The sequence below is a fragment of the Rattus norvegicus genome, chromosome 8, assembly GCF_036323735.1.
Source record: "Rattus norvegicus strain BN/NHsdMcwi chromosome 8, GRCr8, whole genome shotgun sequence".
NCBI classification, from domain to species: Eukaryota; Metazoa; Chordata; class Mammalia; order Rodentia; family Muridae; genus Rattus; species Rattus norvegicus.
In genome coordinates, this window is record NC_086026.1 from 119,659,862 (window position 1) to 119,669,055 (window position 9,194).

Consider the following 9,194-nt stretch of genomic DNA (forward strand, 5'->3'; position numbering starts at 1 on the left):
AATTAAAACTAATTTATAGAATTCAATATAAACTACAAATCTATATAAAACTTCTAGAAGAAAGCCAGAAGGAAAATCTGTGTTTCTTGGGTATGCAAAGATTTTTCACATAAGGCATACATAGAAAGTATAAGCTCCACCTGGTAAGATGGCTCTGCATGTAAAGGAGCCTGTTACCAAGCCCGGTGACCTGAGTTTTATGCCTGGGACCCCTACAGTAGGAGGAGAGAGGTGTTTCCTGCAAGCTGTCCTTTGGCCTCTATATCTTTAACATGAGCGCCCTCTCTCTCTCTCTCTCTCTCTCTCTCTCTCTCTCTCTCTCACACACACACACACACACACACACACACACTAAAAATTTTAAACTATACACGATACAAGAAAAAAAAATAGGTATACTGAGATTTTAATTGCTCTAATCTGCCTGTCTTCAGTCTTAAGGAGGAATGAGACTGCAGGTGAATTTAGAACTGGATTGTGAGGTTTTTAGATAAGCTGTTCTTAAGTGGTCAACAAGCCTACATACTGTTCTTTTTAACAAAATTTCAATCATTCAGTTTTACCAATAAAGACTTGGGAGCCTTTCCTTCACTTCCTGTCAACTGGTTGCTTGCTTGCTCTGCCTGTTGACCTATGGCTGATTTTAATTTATCCTGTTTATAATATTCAAGCAGAAAGTTTTGGATTAAAGGTATGTGCTAAGGCTGAGCCTCACCACAACTAAAAACAGGTTTTCCCCAGTAAATACCATAATCTTGGGGTTTACACTATAATCAAATACCCTGCAACAACATACAGACCTGAGAAAGAATTTGACCCAAAGTTTAAGGTAACACAAAAATGAAGGCAGAGAGGCCAGCTCTTATCTGCCAGGGGCCGTCTAGGAGAAGCTAAAACCCAGCTCGTGATCTTCCTGAGATGGTGTACTGGCTGGTTTCATGTCAATTTGACACAAGCTGGAGTTATCACAGAGAAAGGAGCCTCCCTTGAGGAAATGCCTCCATGAGATCCAGTTGTAAGGCATTTTCTCAACTAGTGATCAAGGGAAGAGGGCCCAACCCATAGTGGGTGGAGGCATTTCTGGGCTGGTGGTCCTAGATTCTACAAGAAAGCAAGTTGGGCAATCCAATGGAAGTAATCCAGTGAGCAGCACCCCTCCATGGCTGCCTCTGCATCAGCTCCTGCCTCCAGGTTCCTGCCCTGTGTGAGTTCCTGTCCTGACTTCCTTTAGTGATGAACAGCAGTGTGGAGGCTTAAGCTGAATAAACCCTTTCCTCCCCAACTTGCTTCTTGGTTATGATGTTTTGTGCAGGAATTAGAAACCCTGACTAAGACAGATTGTACCACTATAGGCTAAAAATCTATGATGGTTTTGCTCCTTTAGGCAAGGCTGAGAGAATTACATGTTAGGAAATATTCCTGCTATTAATATGCTTTTCCTGTTATTATTAAATATATATAATAATCACTAGGTATTAGCTCACCCTTTTGAGCAGATTTCTGCAGAACAACAAAGACATACTATCTTGTAGTGATGCTATATAGACAAATAGGTGATTTCTTAATTAATGATAATTCTATAAGAATTCCTAAAATTATATTAGTAATTATCAAAATCTTTTTTTAAAGATTTATTCATTTATTTATATATGAGTACACTGTAGCTATCTTCAGACACACCAGAAGAGGGCATCAGATCTCTTTACAGATGGTTGTGAGCCACCATGTGGTTGCTGGGAATTGAACTCAGGACCTCTGGAAGAGTAGTCGGGTGCTCTTAACTGCTGAGCCATCTCTCCAGCCCCATCAAAATCTTTTTTTTTTTTTGTTCTTTTTTTCAGAGCTGGGGACCGAACCCAGGGCCTTGTGCTTCCTAGGCAAGCGCTCTACCACTGAGCTAAATCCCCAACCCCCAAAATCTTTTTTAATAAGACTGTCATTAAGTCCTTTCTTATGTGGACATTGCAATGAGAACTCTGCCAGTCTTCAAGTGTCAAGGGTTTATTGCTTCTGCAATAACAAGCAGGCATCTACAACTTAGAGCACATTCCAAAAGGTTGTAAAACAATTAATCCAAGGTCATACAAAGGGGAGCAAAGGATTTACTGTAGGTGCAAGGACAGAAGATAAAAATATTGACTGGGGTAATCTATGCAAAACTTCAATAATACCTTAGTCACAAAAGTTATGGTTTTTAACTTTCAATAAACCAGTTGAGCAAGTGACAGATAATAAATGTTTAGTCAGATAATTACTCTTTTTTAATATTTTATTAATTTTTATTTATATGAGTACACTGTAGCTGTCCTCAGACACACCAGAAGAGGGCATCAGATCCCATTACAGATGGTTGTGAGCCACCATTTGGTTGCTGGGAATTGAACTCAGGACCTCTGGAAGAGCAATCAGTGCTCTTAACCACTGAGCCATCTCTCCAGCCCCAGATAAAATTACTCTTAATGGATATGCATGCAAACATTTTCTGTTGTAAACCTCTTATTCAATTTATGGTTTGAATTTATGTTTGAACTTCCAGTAAACTTTTTTGCAAAAAAAAAAAAAAAAAAAAGATGCTTGGAAAAACCATGTGATCTATTCTCCTAGAAAAGATACAAAAGAGTAGGAAAGATTAGATTAGCAGGCATAGCATTGGGAGTAAAGGCAACTGGAAGTAAGAGCTTCAGGAGCAAGGGCATTGTTAGAGCAGGAGGAGAGAGAGCAAGATTAGAAAGAGAATGCAGAGTAGACTAACTTAGAAATTATAAGACAACTTAAAAAATTAAGAGAGCAATATGCGGAATGCAGAAGGGGAAGAAGAAATAAGAGACTGCAGAGAGAGCAGAAGGAGCAGGCAGACTTCTCCTAACCATCGTCTTTTCTTAATAGCGAGGCAAGGCTTAGTCTTACAAAAGAGGACAAACTTTCTTCTTACAGAGTTGGGTTTAATCCATTTAGCAATAAAAGGTAGAAGTGTTTTCTTTTTCTATGCAATCAAGATTGGAGCTCACTTTTCATCCAGAATAAGTGAGTTCTTTCTGCACTGGCGTTTGATCTTTTGCTCCATATACATATGTAAGTATGGATGTGTGTGTAAGTATGTAATTATGAGAAAAGTATGTAGATGGGCCTAACTGGTTTGAATAAAGATGAGTGAATGTGTAAGCATGAATCTGTATATGAATTTATGTGAGTTTAACCCATACTCGATTATGTAAAAGTTCTTCTTCAAGCATGACTCTCTTCTGATTCAATAGAAATTTATTGCTCCAAACTTCCCCCTAGCCTGACAAGTGGGAGGTGAGGTCTCTAGATAAGAGAGAAAAAGGCTCTTTACTTAATCTCTTGCTGTTTTACAATGAAGTGCTAAATGACAGAGACTGCAGTTTTCTAGCCTCAGAAGAACTCTGACATGACAGGCATGTCAGTCACCTCAGCAAAATGACTTAGACAGGTAAACGTCTTATTACTACAACCCTAAATATCTCTCAGGCAAGTCTCCCCCCAACCCCATGCTCTTCTCCCTTATCTACCTTTAGGAGAGAACCAGAAAGAACTGCCAGGGCTGGTCCCCAGCTGTCCCACAGGCAACCTCTCGCTGGCAAGAAACACGCGGGCACATAGAAATCCTAGCTGTGACCAAACTTTTATTTTAATCTTAAGGAGAAGCCTCTGCCGCACCAACATGGTGCGCTTATATATATCCTAGCGCAGCGCATCCACACCTGATTGGTTGTTTACCCATGATCTCATAAGGGACGCCCCGGAGTGGGCAAAGACCTGGCATGAAGGCACTCTTGCACATGTGCACAGTTAACTTCCTGAAAGGGAGTCGGCTGGCGCGGCAAAGGCTGGCGCCATCTTGTAATGGCGGAGGCTATCCTTGCCTTCCACGTGGGGCGCAGTGGAAGCCAGCGCCATCTAGTGGTGGCGAATGTTATTGCGGCCCTCTACACCCAGCACTTGTCCTGTTTGTGATTTTTCCATATGGCATCTGCAGGAAGGAGTCACAACTGTTCAATTCCTCTGATATATTTATATTTTTATATACAATATTTACATGTTTATACTTCCCAGAATCTGGAAAAATCCAAATGTCTATTAAAGTTTAATGACAAACAAGGCAATTCTACCTGACACTGAGAAATAATAAACTCACTTGCTAATATCCTAAGAAGCCAGGTGTAGTGAGTGAATATAAAGGAACAATAAGACAGTAAAGACATGTCCGTGACCGTTTGTGCTTCCAACTCCAGCCCTCCTTGCCTCCAGGAGTTGGAGGCAAGGAGGATTGAGGGCTGAGGCTGTCTGAGTTTAAGGTCAGCCTGAACTTTTTAGTGAGGTGCTATCTTTAAAAAAGAAAAGGAAGGAGGGCTGGAGAGATGGCTCAGCGGTTAAGAGCACTGACTGCTCTTAACCTGAGTTCAAATCCCAGCAACCACATGATGGCTCACAACCATCTGTAATGGAATCTGATGTCCTGATGTGTCTGAAGACAGCTACAGTGTACTCATATACATAAAATAAATAAATGGAAAAAAAAAAGGAAGTCTGGAGTGGTGCACGCCTTTAATCTCAGCACTTGGAAGGCAGAGTCAAGTGGGTCTTTGTGAGTTCAAGGCCATCCTAGTCTATATAGCAAGTTCCAAGACAACCAGGGGTATGTAGAAAGGCCTTGTCTCGATACCCATTTCCCCACCATACATACACAGCAAAGAAAGGACGAATGGGACAGAGAGATGACTCAGCCATTAAGAGCGCTGGCTGCTCGGGGTTGGGGGTTTAGCTCAGTGGTAGAGCGCTTGCTTGGCCCTGGGTTCGGTCCCCAGCTCCAAAAAAAAAAAAGAAAAAAAAAAAAAAAAAGAGCGCTGGTTGCTCATGCAGAGAACCGGGAATCAATTCCCAGCAACCACATGGTACTCACATCTGCCTGTGACTCCAGAATCAGGGGATTCCACACCTCTTCTGACCTCTGTGGGCACTAGACATGCAAGTAAGTATACAAAAACACATGTATAAAAAATACCTGTACATATAAAATATAAATAAAGAGGAGGAGGATGGAGAGGAAATGCTGGAATTCATGTTGAATGGATGAAATAAGAACCAACCCAGCAAGCAAACAAACTTGAGCAGAAGGAGCCGAGACCCCCTGATTTTAGACTGTAGACAGTTTTCTCTCCTGTCCTCAAACTCACAATTTATGTCCTTAGTGTTATTTGGGGTCTGCCTACACGAGTTTATTCTTTATCATGTCTATGCACAGTAGCCTTCAAACCCTGTATCTCGCTGTGTGGAAGACGGGGCAGGAAGGAGTTGCCGAGATGCTGAGTTGAGCTAGACTATGTTAGAAATTTGTCAGAGCCAGGGCTAATCTCAGTCTTTGAGTTTGGTATTTTCTTAAACAAGAGAGGTGGTGATGTGAGAACTTCAGGAAACGGAGATGTTAGTGCCACTCTATATCATCATCATCGTAGTCATCATCATGGTGGTCATCATCGTCAGAGACTCTCGCACGGCCCAGGCTTCCCTGGGATTTGCAATCCTCCTGCCCCGGGTTCATGTGTGCTGCAATCACAGGTGCATAGCATCATCCCTGGCTGCTGTCTATTTTTCACAATTGATTGTCAGTGAACAAAATATTAAATTTCACGGTATTTTCATACACGTATGGCAGTTGTGCTTTGCTTTTCTTCATCCTTATGCTCCATTGTCTTCTCCGGGGTCCCTTTCCTCTTGTTGGTCCTCTGCCTCCTCCCTGAAATGTCCCCCTTCTGTTTTCATGTTACATGTGTTCCATCACCCTCTCTTCCCTACCTAAGACCTCTCTCTTGGTCCTTTCTTCTTCTTCTTCTTCTTTTCTTCTTCTTCTTTTCTCTCACGCACACATACACACACACACAGAGAGAGAGAGAGAGAGAGAGAGGGAGAGGGAGAGAGAGAGGGAGAGGGAGAGGGAGAGGGAGAGGGAGAGGGAGAGGGAGAGGGAGAGGGAGAGGGAGAGGGAGAGGGAGAGGGAGAGATTCTACAAAGGAAATAATGCAGTATCTCTCTTCCTAAGCTGGATTAGTTCTCTTGACATAATGATCTGCAGTGAACAGGGCACTGGAGAGATGCTTCAGCGCTTAAAAATACTAGCCGCTGGTTGTGGTGGCGCACGCCGGTAGGATTTGCTGAAGGAGGCAGAGGCAGGAGGATCACGAGTTCGAGGCCAGCCTGGGCTACACATTTTGGGGTTGGGGATTTAGCTCAGTGGTAGAGCGCTTGCCTAGGAAGCGCAAGGCCCTGGGTTCAATCCCCAGCTCCGAAAAAAAGAACCAAAAAAAAAAAAATACTAGCCATTCTTCCAGAAAGCCTGGGTTCAATTCCCAGCATCCACATGGAGGCTCACAGTCTCTAGTTCCATGGCACCTGAACCCTCTTCTGACCTCCTATGGCACTAGACACACATGCAGTGTGCTTACGTACAGGCAGGAAAAACACTCAAACACACACACACACACACACACACACACACACACACACACACACACACACATATATATATATATATATATATATATATATATATATATATATATATATATATAAAAGTATGCAGCATAAAATACATTTTCACATATCAGAAAACTGCGCTCCAGGAAAGAAGAGAAACAAGTGGGGGAAATCTCACAGTAACGTTGGCTTCCTACGTATGAGCAATTTTCATATGGCACAACGAAAATCCAAAAGGAAGAGAGTGATATCATAAAGAACCAGAGGTTGGAACTAAAGATGGCTGGAGGCCTGACAGTCTCAGGTTAGCATACTGTAGACCAGGGCGTTGGCCAACTGTAGTTTATCTGCATTTCAGTACAAAGACAGGGTCAGTGAGACAACTCAGCTGGTCAAGGTGGAGGCTCCCCAGCCTGACTCCTGAGTTTGATCCCTAAGATCCACATGGTAGCAGGTGAGACCTGACCCTTGCAGGCTGTCCAATGACCTCTACACATGTCTTGTGGCACATGTGCACCTGCACCTAGACACACACACACACACACACACACACACACACTCACACACACACACGAGACACCCCCCCCAGACACCCATGTACCCGCATACAGGTCCCCAGACAGAGAGAGAGAGAGAGAGAGAGAGAGAGAGAGAGAGAGAGACTAAATAAATAAATATGTAGATAGATTTTTTGGGGGAAGAAAGAAAATTGCCTGACTGCTGGCTTATGGTAAGAATTATATCTATACTTTTGTTTTGCCTTGTTTTGGGAAAGGATTTCATGCGGCCTATAACTTGCTATGTATCCGAGGCTGGCCTTAATCTCTCTGCCACCATTTCCCAAGTACTGGAATTTTAGGCCTGTACCACCACACCCAGCTTCATCTATAAAGTTGTTTTTATTTTCAAGACAGAGTTTCCCTGTTTCCCTCTGGCTGTCCTGGAACTTGCTATGCAGCCCAAGCTGGCTTGAACTCAAAGATCCACCTGCCTCTGCCTTCTGAGTCCTGGAATGAAAGGCATGTGCCACCATGCCCAGCTGACTTACACATGCATTTAAAGGGCCGTATTTTGTTATTTAGTGTGTATGTGTTTGTGACCATGCATATGTGCATGCATGACCAGAAGTCAATGTTGGGTGTCTTCTTCAATTACTCCGTCTTAATCAATCAATCAATCAATCAATCAATTAATTAATTTTGAGACAGGTCTCTCACTGAACTTGGAGCTCTCTGATTTGGCTAGATTGACTGGCCAGCAAGTCTGAGAGGTCTTCCCATCTCTAACTCTGAAGTCTTGGGTTTGTGGGCATACGCCAAAGTGCCTGGTGTTTTACATGGGTTCTGGGGATTAAACTCAGATCCTTACAGGTGCATGACATCTCCCCATTTCTTCAGCCCCTAAAAGGTTGTGTTTCAGGAAAGAATGTAGTCAGAACTCTGTGTGGCCTGCAAAGTCTAAATAGTAGCTAAAAGCTGTCTGTTCTGAAAGGTTGTTGGTCCTTTCTACAGCTATAGATAGGCAGAGAAAGAGTTAAAAATGTAAATAGTGATTCTGTAACAGGGCCCTAGATCTTAGCACAACTGACTCCATGACAGAAGAGCCCATTCAGGCTGTGTGACTCAGCACAGAGACAGCACCATCTGCCAAAACGAAAACGAAGGTCTAATCCACGAAAGCCCAGATAGTTCTGGGATATTCTCAAAATGCACTAGCCTTCCTTTTTAGCTTCTGTAGTTCTGCTTCTGGCTAATTATTTTTGTTAACTGAAATATATAGACCCAGAACAGGGCGTTTGTGCTTCAAAGCTTATTTTGAGAAACGCTCGGTGCTACACTGGGATCCTAAACACCCAGTTACTGGTCAGCTGATAAACCCAGGCTGAGAAATATTCTCTAGAGAGTGGCCCATAACAATCTCTCTTAGTCTTTGAGCGACTGCTGATCTTCACAGGCATTTCCAGGGCGCTAGGTTAAATGAACACTGGACCACTAGAAGGCAAACAGTTCTTAGAGGTCACACAGCATTGGGAGACACCCAACTAGAGAGGAAACGTTGCTTAGTAACCCTGCAGTCAGTGGAGACTCTACAAAACTGAATTGCTAGTGTCTAGGCAGGGGTAGCTCAAATGCAAACCAACCTCCAGTATATGGAGGAGTTTAGGTGTCTTCTCCACTTCAACATTCCTCAAGGACAATTCAGATGGTCGGCAGTGTGATGTTCACCGTGGTCAGCAGTTATCCCATATTTTTGGAAATATGGTAAAGCAGCAAATTTTGGACAACTGAGAGACTAGTCAATAAAACATTAAGAAATAATAGCAACATGAAAATAGAAGAAAAACTAAAATGCATATTTTAAATCTGCTTTAGATAATTCCGTGCACTGATAGAGTGTGCTGTGATTATATTAAATCTCCATTACTGTTTCATCTCTCTCTCTCTCTCTCTCTCTCTCTCTCTCTCTCTCTCTCTCTCTCTCTCTCTCTCTCCTCTTCCTTCCCCCTCACTAGTTATTCCAATTGCTCAACAATACTCTGTGGATTAGGAGACCAAAACAGGAACAGGAGCCTCTGCAGGTGAAGTTTTCTGTTTATAGTTAAAGAATACTCAGCTTATTAATTTCTATTTATAATCAAGAATAAATTCTTGAGCCAGGCAGCAGTGGTGGGCGCACCTTTAATCCCAGCACTCGGGAGGCAG